This window comes from Oncorhynchus mykiss, chromosome 4 (genome assembly GCF_013265735.2).
Source record: "Oncorhynchus mykiss isolate Arlee chromosome 4, USDA_OmykA_1.1, whole genome shotgun sequence".
NCBI classification, from domain to species: Eukaryota; Metazoa; Chordata; class Actinopteri; order Salmoniformes; family Salmonidae; genus Oncorhynchus; species Oncorhynchus mykiss.
Window position 1 is genome coordinate 27,869,688 of NC_048568.1, and position 14,067 is coordinate 27,883,754.

The 14,067-nt window shown below is 43.5% G+C and overlaps 1 protein-coding gene and 1 long non-coding RNA gene across 4 annotated transcripts in view; both read left to right on the forward strand.

The window, feature by feature from the left end:
- LOC110522440 (ATPase family AAA domain-containing protein 2B) overlaps positions 1-14,067 on the forward strand; it is a 161,445-nt gene that overhangs the window by 68,765 nt on the left and 78,613 nt on the right. The gene's annotated exons all lie outside the window — the stretch shown is intronic.
- LOC118964460 lies at positions 1,456-3,291 on the forward strand. The gene is made up of 3 exons (XR_005051509.1): positions 1,456-1,945; positions 2,194-2,250; positions 2,828-3,291. It is a non-coding gene; the product is annotated as an uncharacterized LOC118964460 (long non-coding RNA).

Consider the following 14,067-nt stretch of genomic DNA (forward strand, 5'->3'; position numbering starts at 1 on the left):
TAGGCTGAAAACACAAAGCTGCCTCTGGATCAGTATCTTGGTGCATCTCCGTCAGCAAAGGTTATGATTGAATGAGGGTAAACCAATTCTACCCAGGGGCTTCAGCGGACCCTATTCCCTATAGTACTCTGTGACTTTGGTCGGAAGTAGTGCACTAGTTGTAGATGTTTGAGACTGAGCTCCAGATTAGAGCCATTAGGCCACCTGTTTAGGATGGGCCAGGTAGTGTGCTAGGCTATATGGGGAATAGGCAGTTAGTGGAGCCACTGCTCCTGGCCAGAGAGCCATCACCTGGCTGGTTAGGCTGTGGCAGCCCAGCTCCTGGCCAGAGAGCCATCACCTGGCTGGTTAGGCTGTGGCTGCCCAGCTCCTGGCCAGAGAGCAATCACCTGACTGGTTAGGCTGTGGCAGCCCAGCTCCTGGCCAGAGAGCAATCACCTGACTGGTTAGGCTGTGGAAGCCCAGCTCCTGGCCAGAGAGCAATCACCTGACTGGTTAGGCTGTGGCATCCCAGCTCCTGGCCAGAGGTCCATCACCTGGCTGGTTAGGCTGTGGCAGCTCCTGGCCAGAGAGCCATCACCTGGCTGGTTAGGCTGTGGCAGCCCAGCTCCTGGCCAGAGGTCCATCACCTGGCTGGTTAGGCTGTGGCAGCTCCTGGCCAGAGAGCCATCACCTGGCTGGTTAGGCTGTGGCAGCTCCTGGCCAGAGAGCCATCACCTGGCTGGTTAGGCTGTGGCAGCCCTGCTCCTGGCCAGAGAGCCATCTCCTGGCTGGTTAGGCTGTGGCAGCTCCTGGCCAGAGAGCCATCACCTGGCTGTATAGGCTGTGGCTGCCCAGCTCCTGGCCAGAGAGCCATCACCTGGCTGTACAGGCTGTGGCTGCCCAGCTCCTGGCCAGAGAGCCATCACCTGGCTGGTTAGGCTGTGGCAGCCCAGCTCCTGGCCAGAGAGCCATCACCTGGCTGGTTAGGCTGTGGCAGCCCAGCTCCTGGCCAGAGAGCCATCACCTGGCTGTTTAGGCTGTGGCAGCCCAGCTCCTGGCCAGAGGTCCATCACCTGGCTGGTTAGGCTGTGGCAGCTCCTGGCCAGAGAGCCATCACCTGGCTGGTTAGGCTGTGGCAGCTCCTGGCCAGAGAGCCATCATCTGGCTGGTTAGGCTGTGGCAGCCCTGCTCCTGGCCAGAGAGCCATCTCCTGGCTGGTTAGGCTGTGGCAGCTCCTGGCCAGAGAGCCATCACCTGGCTGTATAGGCTGTGGCTGCCCAGCTCCTGGCCAGAGAGCCATCACCTGGCTGTATAGGCTGTGGCTGCCCAGCTCCTGGCCAGAGAGCCATCACCTGGCTGGTTAGGCTGTGGCAGCTCCTGGCCAGAGAGCCATCACCTGGCTGGTTAGGCTGTGGCAGCCCAGCTCCTGGCCAGAGAGCCATCACCTGGCTGGTTAGGCTGTGACAGCCCAGGGCCCCGCTGTGTTCATATTAAGAACTCTGACAGGAGAATATGGAGAAGAGTTCACCCACTGTACCTTCCCCTAATCCATTATTCACTCATCTGTTTCCATTTATACGCCTCCTGTTTCTAGCAACTATGTGTGTTGACTGTCTTTGACTTGGGCAAACTTGGGACTATTTATGCATGTACCTTGTAAATCCTGCATGCTCATGTTAACACCATTCGCTGTAGGTCTGCTGCTCAGTTATACTCCCAATATAGTGTTCTTGTAAAATGTCTTGCATTAGCTCTAGGGTTATATTTACAGAGCTTTGCAAGTTGTTAGCTTTTCATTCAGCTTTAAGTTGACTTGCAATGTTAAATGGAAACCCCATGAACCCCAGTTGATGGGGTTGCCATGTCATCATACTTTCAAAGGGAATGTTATTCTATCGATTTTCCCCTCACTTCGAAGAGGAAGGCATCCCATCAGCCAACATCAGCGCTGCAAGACAATATGGTAAGATAGTTAACGTTACCTAGCTAACAAGCTAGAGAGCTACATTTGTTAATCAAAATCTAGCTAGCTAGCTTCAATAATATGCTGGCTATATTCCAAAGCATATCAATGTAATTAGCCGGCTGCTACTGGAGACATGATTTGTAACTTTGCAAGCTAATATAAGCATTGTTAGGTTACGCTGGTTAACTGTTAGCCTCTGCTGTAGTTAGTTAGCTAGCTAACGTGACTAGCTATGCTCTTTTTAGAGTCCGATCCCATCATCTGCAGAGGCATCAACATCAAGCTCAGCACCAGGAACTAGTGTAAGTCACCTTCTAAAATCTACTAAACCTTTCCATGACTCCATGATGAGCAAATACATCTACTGGAGCTAGGCTTTAACATGGTCTGTATCTTGTCATAGTTGGTGTGTTTACAAGTAGGCTACAACTTGGTTGATTGTTCATGCAAGGGTTGAAGTCTAAATTGTAGAAAGGGAGGGGTTGGTGTGGGTGACTGACTGTTATCTTTTGGGGGGTGGGTATTGTGTAAAGGTTGGTATGCATGACCTATTGACATGATAAATATCACCAATACACAAGTGTTCCTCAAACTATTCCCACCATTGCAGTCAGTTCTTTGACATGGGGGAGAGGGGCTGTTAGTGTACCCTTCTAGCCTATTCACTCTATTGTTGGCAGTGCTCTCCTCAACAGCACAACTATAGGTGCTCATGCACAATAAGACAACTAGACCTTCTACAAGTCAAGCACCCTTCAAACTTTTCACATCTTTGCTAACAGCCCAGCAAAGCCCCATTTATTGATTGAGTATTTTTAAAACGCATACCAGTCTACTGTTCCTTTTTTAAATTTTTATTTAATGTATTTTTTTAAACAGAGGAACCTGGTTTATTTTATGGTTACACATCCTCATGACCTACCTCCATGACTTTCCAGGAGACCTGCAGTACAAACAAATCTTCTGCAATAGGTCGAAGCAGTGAGTGGTAAAGAAAGTGTATGAGGCTTGTTCACCTGGCTGTGGATTGCAGGAAAGACCAGAGAGTTTTCAACAAGGAGCCAGAGTTGCAGCCCCCCCAAACTCAACATCGCCACAGCGCCAAAGCCTGCTATTACCCAACACAAGAAGAAGTTCACCAGCTGAAAAACATTCAGGAACATGCTTGGAACGTTCAATCAACACAACATCCGTATTCAGTTAGACTGATGTTGTAGTATGGTCACAACTGCATTGTGGTGTATATATTGCTAGCTGCATATAAGTGTTTTGTATAATATATTTTACAAGCGACCAAGTGATTCCAGCAGCATCAAAAACCAATAAACTGTTGACTTCAACTTCTTGATCACTTCATTATGTTTATGAAATGTATACTGAACAATAATATAAATGCAACAATTTCAAAGATTTTACTGAGCTACAGCTCAAAGGAAATCAGTCAATTGAACTGGTCCTGGGAGGGCATAGGCCCACCCACTGGGGAGCAAGGCCCAGCCAATCAGAATGTTTTTCCTCACAAAGGCTTAATTACAGACAGAAATACTCCTCAGTCTCATCAGCTGTTTGGGTCGGTGGTCTTAGACGATCCCGCAGGTAAAGAAGCCAGATGTGAAGGTCCTGGGCTGGCATGGTTACATGTGGTCTGCGGTTGGACTTACTGCCAAATTCTCTAAAACGATGTTGGAGGCTGCTTAGGGTAGAGAGATTAACATTAAATTATTTGGAAACAGCTCTGGTGGACATTCCTGCAGTCGGCATGCCGATTTGCATGCTCCCTCAACTTGAGACATCTGCAGCATTGTGTTGAGAACTGCACATTTTTAGTGGCCTTTTATTGTCCCCAGCACAAGGTGCACCTGTGTATTGATCATGCTCTCTAATCAACCTCTTGATATGCCACACCTGTCAGGTGGATAGATTATCTTGGCAAAGGAGAAATGCTCACTGACAGGGATGTAAACACATTTATTTGAGAGAAATAATATTTTTGTGCATATGGAACATCTTTTATTTCAGCTCATGAAACATGAGACCAACACTTTACATGTTGGGTTCATATTTTTGTTCACTATATATATTAGGATAAAGTAGCTTCAGTTTTACTGCTGAAACAAATTATACAGGTAGTTGGTTTATCACTTAAACTTTAATTTGTTGGCAAGTAAACATGTAACAAAACTGTATATTGGTCTCAATATAGCAAAAAAGTAGACAAAGTTTATTTGCTCTGGATACCAAGGTGAGTTTGCCATAACTGTTCCTGCTGTGTAATGTATGACATATATACAGTACAAGAAAAATATACCACTAACGCTTAACAGTTCTACAAAGGGAACACTAGCATATGTGTTTTTGGTGGTGCAGTGAGGTGTTCGGAGACAATTTGATACAAAGGGAGTTTGTTGTTATGGGACCCTTCACATCTCTTGAGTCATCAACTTCTTTGTATCCAAGTGGTGTTGTCTGTGAGAGAAAGACGAACGCTATTACTCATTCATGGGCAATTGTTGTGTGCCGTCTGTATTCGTACTGTAGCAGCATGGTGTAGAGTCAGACATCTCACAGACATACGTTAGCCAGCTAGCTACAACACACAGGTATAGTTACTCCAAGATTGATTCGTCAAGCCAAAGTCATTCCTTTACTCTCCGCTAGCTAGCTATAACGTTAGACTACAGTACATTTTAGGTATAGCAAATACAGCTAGCTAGAATCGATCACAATTGTACTGTACTAAACAACACTGCCTCGTAAAAAGAGAGCGTATTTTGCTAGCTAGCTACCGACAGCAAAACAACTTAGTTCATTCGGAAAGTATTCAGGCCCCTTTTTCCACATTTTAGTACGTTACAGCCTTATTCTAAACAGATTAAATTCAAATTTCCTCATCAATCTACACACATTACCCCCCTAATGAAGTGAAAACAGGTTTTCAGAAATGTTTGCACAGGTGCAACCTGTTTACATTGATCATCCTTGATGTTTATACAACTTAATGGGAGTCCATCTGTGGTAAATTCAATTGATTGAACATGATTTGAAAATGCACACACCTGTCTATATATGGTACCACAGTTGACAGTACATGTCAGAGCAAAAACCACACAGAGGTCGAAGGAATTGTCCGTAGAGCTCAGACAGGCTTGTGTCAAGGCATATCTGGGGAAGGGTACCAAAAAAATTCTGCAGCATTGAAGGTCCCCAAGAACACAGTGGCCTCCATCATTCTTAAATGGAAGCTTGGTACCACCAAGACTCTTCCCAAAGCTGGCCGCCCAGCCAAACTGAGCAATCGGGGGAGAAGTGTCTTAGACAGGGAGGTGACCAAGAACCCAAGGGTCACTCTGACAGAGTTCCTCTGTGGAGATGGGAGAACCTTCCAAAAGGACAACCATCTCTGCAGCACTCCACCAATCAGGCTTTTATGGTAGAGTGGCCAGACAGAAGCCACTCCTCAGTAAAAGGCACATGACATCCCGCTTGGAGTTTGCCAAAAGGCACCTAAAGGACTCTCAGATCATGAGAAACAAGATTCTCTGGTCTGATGAAACCAAGATTGAACTCTTTGGCATGATTGCCAAGCGTCACGTCAGGAGAACCTTGCACCATCCATACTGTGAAGCATGGTGGTGACAGCATCATGCTGTGGGGATGTTTTTCATCGTCAGTGACTTGGAGACTAGTCAGGATTGAGGGAAAGATCAATGGAGCTTTGAGAGGATCTGCAGAGAAGAGTGGGAGAAACTCCCCAAATACGGGTGTTCCAAGCTTGTAGCGTCATACCCAAGAAGCATCGAGGCTGTAATCGCTGCCAAAGGTGCTTCAACAAAGAACTGAGTAAAGGGTCTGCGTACTTGTGTAAATGTGATATGAATATTTTTACATTTACTTTTCTATACATTTGCAAAAATATCTAAAAACCTGTTTTTGCTTTGTCATAATGGGGCATTGTGTGTAGATTGATGGGGGGGACTATTTTATACATTTTAGAATAAGGCTGTAATGTAACAAAATGTAGAAAAGGACAAGGGGTCTGAATTCTTTCCAAGTGCACTACTTGTCCTTGTCCAGCTTGTCTAGGCTGCAAATGCTTGCTAGTCTCGTAATTATGTTTTTATCCCCAGCTGTCAACTCCTTTTTGTGTCTTCTGGCTCAAATAAATAGGACTGTATGTTCTTATGTGAAAGAATGTAAAAAATGATGTAGTCAGCCAGCTCTTCTTGGAAAGAGGAATTCTCAGAAGCAGCCAAATTATTTAGCAATCTCAGTGCACTGTAACATAGCTCTTCTAAACTAGTAACACTCTTGTTTATAAAGCCTGCCTTCGAGTGTGGGATCAAGGAAGTGTGGCTCCCGGCAGGCAGTAGTCTTTACAAAGCCAGGGAAATTGAATCAAACTTGATGTGCTGCAATGTCCTGATAAATGGGAATGTCATTGAGAAAAGTCCATAGCTCTATTTAACAAGGACAACGATATCTACTCGCTGCCAGCGTGATCACACAATTGGCGAAACACAAAGGCCACAATAATTGCTACAGAACATGACTTGATTCATTTTTAGATCAGAAAGCAGGCTCAATCAACCAGTGACGTCATTGGATGAACTCTCCCGTCATGAAAATAAAAAATCCAGCTAGCTTATAGGGCATAATTATGTCTGAAACACCCTCTCATCGCTCATAATTATGCAGGTAAACTGGAAAAAACCCCAAGTAGTGTCTAGCGGTGAGGTGTCCCTTTTTAGCCGTGATTGGAGAGCCCATTAGCTCTTCTTTTTTTTTCTTCTTTTTTTTTTAGCAATATTCTATGAACTCCAACATGATTCAAGGAGAACACTCTTCTGGCATGATTCAACAACGCTGTTACAATAATAGCACTTTTCACAATTTATTTAAACCTGTAGGTTGTAAAATGGCGTGCAATAAGGCCTGTATAGAGTTCAAGCTAATGCATTTTCCCTCCGCCTTCAGCGTTGAATTCTCCCTTACGACGAGTAACCAAATCCATTTACACTCTCAATCTGGATTAGAAGTGTCTGTATTTTTATTTGTGGAAGCATGCACATAACTCCTGATACAACAATTTAGAATTTCAACAGATTCACCAACAACAACACTGCGGCCCAATGGGAGGGCATGTGAGTGTAGAAAAAGGACTAGTCAGGTGTTAGCTTTGTGTGTCCTCCACGTCAGTCAATGTGGAGCCCAAGGCGACAGCCCACTGGAGGCTGAATGTGTTACTTCCTGCCTGTTTGCTCTTTCCCGTTCTGCCTCAGTCTCCACTCACCTCTGTGGAAACAACCATAAACAACCATCCTTTTCTCTCCTCCTCTCTCTACCCTTATTGTATTCTCCCCTGCCTGCCAATCCAAATGAAGACCTTGATGAGCAAAGACAGCATTTAATTTATTTCCTAAGTAAACACTTTCTTTCCTTCTTGACGATATAGTTGAGGTGAAGTAAATACAGACATAGTATTTCTAATGTGTGCATTCAGAAAGAATACACACTCGGAACAAAAACGTTCTCAGCCTTTCCTTTCTGTTGAATGCCAAGGATTTGTCCTCGAGCTCTACTGTCACTGTCTGTACAAGTATTGCTCTGGTCAAGTAAAGAGCTCCATTGTTGGAGCTCAGAGTTGTGCTCAGTATGCATGAAATGGGAGAAAACGATGTATTTTCCTATCCCCCCCCCCCCCCCCCCCCCCCCTGGAAACCCATATGCTTTACCTATCCAATGTGGATGACCTTGTATCCAGTATGCATATGTTCCCAAAAAACATGATTATGGAAAACATGTGTTTTTCCTGGACTTTTTCCTGCACTAGTGGTGCAGACCGGTGAAGTAGTCCTCCTCACCTTGCTGGAGGCGTGTGTGTGTGTGTGCGTGTGTGTGTGTGTGTGTGTGTGTGTGTGTGTGTGTGTGAACATGTGGATCCTGACAGAGGTAGTTTGTATGCTCATCCAGCCATGCTGTACCCCAGCTGCTGCTACCTACTAAACAAGACCAACTGACCCACAGGCCTCTCAAGGGACACACACACACACATATCACAAGGACTCATGTTAAGGAGAAGAGTATTTTGGTGTAAGGAGCTGTGTACACTACATGCCCAAAAGTATGTGGACACATGGTTGAACATCTCATTCCAAAATCATGGGCATTAATATGGAGTTGGTCCCCTCTTTGCTGCTATAGCAGCCTCCACTCCTCTGGGAAGGCTTTCCACTAGATCAGGGGTATTCAAGTACTATTTGAGGAAGTCAGGTCACACATTTCCTAGGTGGCAATGGTCCGGATGGATAATGTAATTAATCGACGTACTAACAAACCCCGTTCTGGGTCGGGATCCGGTCTGCTGTCCGCCAGTTGAGTATGTAGGCATTAGATGTTGAAACATTGCTGCAGGGACTTGCTTCCATTCAGCCACGAGCATTAGTGAGGTCGGGCACTGATGTTGGGCGATAAGGCCTGGTTTGCAGTCGGGGGTTGAAGTCAGGGCTCTGTGCAGGCCAGTCAAGTTCTTCCACGCCAATCTTGACAAACAATTTCTGTATGGACCTCGCTTTGTGCATGGGAGCATTGTCATGCTGAAACAGGAAAGGGCCTTCCCAAACTGTTGCCACAAAGTTAGAAGCACTGAATTGTCTAGAATATCATTGTATGTTGTAGCATTAAGATTTCCCTTCACTGGAACTAAGGGGCCTAGCCCGAACCATGAAAAACAGCCCCAGACCATTGTTCCTCCTCCACCAAACTTTACAGTTGGCACTATGCATCGGGGCAGGTAGCGTTCTCCTGGCATCCCCCAAACCCAGATTCGTCAGTCAGAGTTCCAGATGGGGAAGCGTGATTCATCACTCCAGATCACTGAGCTCTTCAGTAAGGCCATTCTACTCCCAATGTTTGTCTATGGAAATTGCATGGCTGTGTGGACTAATTTGAAGGGGTGTCCACATAGTTTTGTGTGTATAGATATACAGTACCAGTCAAAAGTTTGGACACCTTCTCATTCAAGGGTTTTTCTTTTTACTATTTTCTACATTGTAGAATAATAGTGAAGACATAAAAACTATGAAATAACACGCATGTAATCATGTAGTAACCACAATGTTTTTCAACAAATCAAAATACATGTTATATTCAAGGTTCTTCAAAGGTTCTTTTACCTTGATGACCGCTTTGCACACTCTTGGCATTCTCTCAACCAGCTTCATGAGGTCGTCACCTGGATTTCAATTAACTGGTGTGCCTTGTTAAATGTACATTTGTGGAATTTCTTTCCTCTATGCGTTTCAGCCAATCAGTTGTGTTGTGACAAGGTAGGGGTGGGATACAGAAGATATCCCTATTTGGTAAAAGACCAAGTGCATATTGTGGCAAGAATAGCTCAAATAAGCAAAGAGAAATGACTGTCCATCATTACTTTCAGACATAGTCAATCTGGAAAATGTAAAGAACTTTGAAAGCTTCAAGTACAGTCGCAAAACCATCATGCGCTCTGATGAAACTGGCTCTCATGAGGACCGCCACAGGAAAGGAAGACCCAGTGTTACCTCTGCTGTGGTATGATGAAACTGGCTCTCATGAGGACCACCACAGGAAAAGAAGACCCAGAGTTACCTCTGCTGTGGTATGATGAAACTGGCTCTCATGAGGACCACCACAGGAAAAGAAGACCCAGAGTTACCTCTGCTGTGGTATGATGAAACTGGCTCTCATGAGGACCACCACAGGAAAAGAAGACCCAGAGTTACCTCTGCTGTGGTATGATGAAACTGGCTCTCATGAGGACCACCGCAGGAAAGGAAGACCCAGAGTTACCTCTGCTGTGGTATGATGAAACTGGCTCTCATGAGGACCACCACAGGAAAAGAAGACCCAGAGTTACCTCTGCTGTGGTATGATGAAACTGGCTCTCATGAGGACCGCCACAGGAATGGAAGACCCAGAGTTACCTCTGCTGTGGTATGATGAAACTGGCTCTCATGAGGACCACCGCAGGAAAGGAAGACCCAGAGTTACCTCTGCTGTGGTATGATGAAACTGGCTCTCATGAGGACCACCACAGGAAAGGAAGACCCAGAGTTTGCTCTGCTGCATCTCAGATTGCAGTCCAAATAAATGCAAATAGACACATCAACTGTTCAGAAGAGACTACGTGAATCAGGCCTTCATGGTCGAATTGCTGCGAAGAAACCACTAAAGGACACCAATAAGAAGAAGAGACTTGCTTGGGCTAAAAAAACACGAGCAATGGACATTTAGACCGGTGGAGATCTGTCCTTTTGGTCTGAGTCTAAATTTGAGATTTTTGATACACAGTGTAGGTGAACGGATGATCTCCGCATATGTGGTTCCTACCGTGAAGCATGGAGGAGGAGGTGTGATACTGTGGGGGTGCTTTGCTGGTGATACTGATTCATTTAGAATTCAAGGCACACTTAACCAGCATGGCTACCACAGCATTCTTTAGTGATACACTGTCCCATCTGGTTTGCGCTTCGTGGGACTATCACTTTGTTTTTGAACAGGATCATGACTCAACACACCTCCAGGCTGTGATCTTACTACATTTGCACACACTGTATATAGGTTTTTCTATTGTGTTATTGACTATACGTTTGTTTTATCCAATGTGTAAGTCTGTTTGTGTCGCACTGCTTTGCTTTATCTTTGCCAGATTGCAGTTTTAAATGAGAACTTGTTCTCAACTGGCCTACCTTGTTAAATAAAGTTGAAAGAAAAAAAAGTAAGGGCTATTTAACCAAGAAGGAGAGTGATGGTGCTGCATCAGATGACCTGTCCTCCACAATCACCCAACCTAATTGAGATGGTTTGGGATGAGTTGGACCGCAGAGTGAAGGAAAAGCAGTCAACAAGTGCTCAGCATATGTGGGAACTCATTCAAGACTGTTGGAAAAGCATTTCTCATGAAGCTGGTTGAGAGAATGCCAAGAGTGTGCAAAGCTGTCATCCAGGAAAAACGTGTCTAATTTGAAGAATACCAGATATGTATAACATTTATTTTGATTTATTTAACACTTTTTTTGGTGACGACAATGTTCTGAGTCTTATTTTATAGTTTGGATGTCTTCACTATTATTCTACAATGTAGAAAATAGTCAAGCTAAAGGAAAACCCTAGAATGAGTAGGTGTCCAATCTTTTGTGTGTGTTTGTGAGAAGAGGTGACTCTGGGATGCTGGCTTTCTAGGCAGAGTTGCAAAGAAAAGCCATATCTCAGACTGGCCAATAAAAGATTAAAGATGAGCAAAATAACAGACACTGGACAGAGGAACTCTGCCTAGATGGCCAGCATCTCGGATTCGTCTCTTCACTGTTAACATTGAAACTGGTGTTTTGCGGGTACTGTTTAATGAATTTGCCAGTCTGTTTCTCAAACTAGACACACTAAATGTACTTGTCCTTTTGCTCAATTGTGGACCGGGGCTTCCCACTCTAATTTATTTTCTGGTTAGAGCCAGTTTGCGATATTCTGTGAAGGGAGTAGTACACAGCATTGTACAAAATCTTCAGTGTCTTGGCAGTTTCTCGCATGGAATAGTCTCCATTTCTCAGAACAAGAATAGACTGACGAGTTTCAGAAGAAAGTACTTTATTTCTGGCCATTTTGAGCCTGTAATCGAACCCACAAATGCTGAAGAAGGCCAACTAGTCTAAAGAAGGACAGTTTTATTTCTTCTTTAATTAGAACAACAGTTTTCAGCTGTGCTAACATGATTGCAAAAGGGTTTTCTAACGATCAATTAGCCTTTTTAAAATGATAAACTTGGATTAGCTAACACAACATGCCATTGGAACACAGGAGTGATGGTTGCTGATAATGGGCCTCTGTCCACCTATGTAGATATTCCATTATAAATCAGCCGTTTCCAGCTACAATAGTCAGTTTCAACATTAACAATGTCTACACTGTATTTCTGATCAGTTTGATGTTACTTTAATGGGCCAAAAAATTGATTTCTTTGACAAACAAGGACATTTCTAAGTGACCCCTAACTTTTGAATGGAAGTATGTGTGTGCATACATAAATATGTATGCACACACATATGTGTGTGTGTATATGTGTGTGTGTATATATGTATATATATATATATATATATATATATATATATATATATATATATATATATATATATATATATATATATATATATATATATATATATATATATATATATATATATGTGTGTGTGTATTTTATACAGTTGAAGTTTACATACACTTAGGTTGGAGTCATTAAAACTCATTTTTCAACCACTCCACAAACTTCTTGTTAACTAAATATAGTTTTGGCAAGTCGGTTAGGACATCTACTTTGAGCATGACACAAGTAATTTTTCCAACAGTTGTTTACGGACAGATTATTTCACTTAAATTCACCATCACAAGTCCAGTTGGTCAGAAGTTTGCATGCACGAAGTTGACTAGGCCTTTAAACAGCTTGGAAAATTCCAGAAAATTATATGGCTATAGAAGATTCTGATTGGCTAATTGACATAATTTGAGTCAATTGGAGGTGTACCTGTGGATGTATTTCAAGGCCTACCTTCAAACTCAGTGCCTCTTTGCTTGACATCATGGGAAAATCAAAAGAAGTAAGCCAAGACTTCAGAAAATAATTGTAGACCTCCACAAGTCTGGTTCATCCTTGGGAGCAATTTCCAAACGCCTGAAGGTACCACGTTCCTCTGTACAAACAATAGTATGCAATTATGAACACCATGGTACCACGCAGCCGTCATACCACCAAGGAAGGAGACGCGTTCTGGCTCCTAGAGATGGACAAACTTTGGTGATGGACGAACTTAGGAAAAAAGGTGAGGCGTGCAAGCTGAAGAACACCATCCCAACCGTGAAGCGCGGGGGTGGCAGCATCATGTTGTGGGGGTGCTTTGCTGCAGGAGGGACTGGTGCACTTCACAAAATAGATAGCTTCATGAAGAAGGGAAATTATATCCACAATTTTCTTTCTTCATGAAGCTATCTATTTTGTGAAGTGCACCAGTCCCTCCTGCAACATCTCAAGACATCAGTCAGGATGTTAAAGCTTGATCGGAAATGGTTCTTCCAAATGGACAATGACCCCAAGCATACTTCCAAAGTTGTGGCAAAATGGCTTAAGGACAACAAAGTCAAGGTATTGGAGTGGCCATCCATAAAACCCTGACCTCAATCCTATAGAAAATGTGTGGGCAGAACTGAAAAAGTGTGTAGGGAGGCCTACAAACCTGACTCAGTTACACCAGCTCTGTCAGGAGGAATCGGCCAAAATTCACCCAACTTATTGTGGGAAGCTTGTGGAAGGTTACCCGAAACGTTTGACCCAAGTTAAACAATTTAACGGCAATGCTACCAATAATAATTGAGTGTGTGTAAAATTCTGACCCACTGGGGATGTGATGAAAGAAATAAAAGCTGAAATCATTCTCTGCTATTATTCTGACATTTCACATTCTTAAAATAAAGTGGTGATCCTAACTGACCTAAGACGGGGAATATTTACTAGGATTAAATGTCAGGAATTGTGAAAAACAGAGTTTAAATGTATTTGGCTAAAGTCTATGTAAACCTCTGACTTCAACTGTATATATATTAGTGTATTTCCATTTTACAATTATTAGGATCCAGTTAAATTTACAAAGGAACAGTCCAGGGCTGGGGAATGATGAGCGCCGGTCCTTTCACATTCACATTTCCCCCTTGGTCAGTGGATATTGCCAAATAAAATGTTTCAGAGTGCACAGAGGAGATTTCCAGCTTTACGGGACCACCAGGTAGCATAATAGACACTATTAGCATAGCAGAGATTGTAAGCAGGGGGGAATCACAAGTTTTTAAATTATTACGTTTTTAAAGTGCTTGGTGGTACAGCAGTATGGATGGATGTTCCTTATGGTAGCAGACAGTAGCTGTGAAATTCGTTTTAAAGAAATAAATATTGAACTGGATCCACTGTCTGTGCTTTTTTACATAACTGTTATACAAGTCTGTCTAATAGTTTGGTTTTAAAGACATGAGGAAGGGCCTTAAGCTCAAACCCCAGGTGGATAAATTACAACAGACAGTTTCATCTGAATCTCCCCATAATA